Here is a 1,630-nt window from a genome sequence, read left to right on the forward strand (position 1 = left end):
GTCTTCGAAATACAGAGTTAGTAGTAAGCACTCCGTCTACAGGCCACAAGTGGCCCATCGGGACCATCCGACCGCCGTGTCATCCTCAGAGGAGGATGTGGATAGGAGGGGCGTGTGGTCAGCACACCGCTCTCCCGGTCGTTATGATGGTTTTCTTTGACCGGAGTCGCTACTATTCGGTCGAGTAGCTCCTCAATTGGCACCCCGAAAAATGGCAACAGCACATGGCCGCTGGATGTTCATCCATCCAAGTGCCAACCACGCCCGACAGCGCTTAACTTCGGTGATCTCACGGGAACCGGTGTATCCACTGCGGCAAGGCCGTTGCCTAGAGTTAGTAGTAAAGAAGTAATAAAATGATATGTTATGCATGTTGTGATAGTTTTTCACGTATGTCAGTGTTTATGACGTCGTATCTTCTGGACTATGTGACGTAAAATGTAATACTTTTTCTGGCACGTTCAGTGGTACACTGAAGAGCCAAAGAAAATGGTACGTCTGCCTAACATAGTGTAGGTCCCCCGCGAGCAAACACAAGTGTCGCAACACGACGTGACATGCACTCGACTAAAGTCTGAAGTAGTGCTGGAGGGAATTGACACCATGAATACTGAAAGGTTGCCTATAAATCTGTAAGAGTACGACGCGGTGGATATCTCATGATCAGCACGTTGCAAAGCATCCCAGATACACTCAATAATATTAATGTCTGGAGAGTTTAGTGGCCAGTGAAAGTGTTTAAACTCAGAAGAGTGTTCCTGGAGCCACTTTGTAGCAATTCTAGACGTATGGGGTGTCGCGTTGCCCTGCTGGAATTGCCCAAGCCTGTCGGAATGCATAAGAGACATGAATGGATACATGACCACACAGCATGCTTACGTACGTGTCACCTGTCAGCGTCGTAGCTAGACGTATCAGGGGTCCCTTATCACTCCAACTACACACGCTTCATACCATTACAGAGCCTCAACCAGACTGAACAGTCCTCCGCTGACATGCACGGTCCATGGATTCATGACGTTGTCTCCAGACCCGTACGCGTCCATCCACTCGATACAATTTGAAACGAGACTCGTCCGACCAGGCAACGTGTTTCCAGTCATCAAGGGTCCAGTGTCGGTGTTCATTGGTACAGTGGAGGCGCAAAGCTTTATGTCGGGCAGTCATCGAGGGTACCCGAGTGGGCCTTCGGCTCCGAAAACTCATATAGATGATGTTACGTTGACACAAACTGACGGCACAGCATTGCAATCTGCAGCAGTTTGCGGAAAGATTGCACTCCTGTCGCGTTGAACGATTCTCTTCAGTCGTCGTCGGTCGTGTTCTTTCAGTATCTTTTTGCAGCCGCAGTGATGTCGGAGATTTGATGTTTTCCCGGATTCCTGATATTCACGGTACAATCGTGAAATGATCTTTCGGAAAAGTCCCCACTTCATCACTACGTTGGAGCTCGGAGATGCTGTGTCCCATCGCTCGTGCGCCGAGTATAACAACACATTGGAAGTCACTGAAATTTTGATAAACGGCCATTGTAGCGGCAGCAACCGATCTAACAGCTACACGCGACACTTGTATTCTACCTGCTTACATACACTATGTGATCAAAAGTATCCGGACATCTGGCTGAAAA

General features: G+C 48.7%; 1 pseudogene; it reads right to left on the bottom strand.

Annotated features, from left to right (window-relative positions):
• Positions 1-212: 212 nt before the first annotated feature.
• LOC126428570 (5S ribosomal RNA) lies at positions 213-329 on the bottom strand (annotated as a pseudogene).
• Positions 330-1,630: the final 1,301 nt, after the last annotated feature.

Source organism: Schistocerca serialis, chromosome 12 (genome assembly GCF_023864345.2).
Source record: "Schistocerca serialis cubense isolate TAMUIC-IGC-003099 chromosome 12, iqSchSeri2.2, whole genome shotgun sequence".
Lineage (NCBI taxonomy): Eukaryota > Metazoa > Arthropoda > Insecta > Orthoptera > Acrididae > Schistocerca > Schistocerca serialis.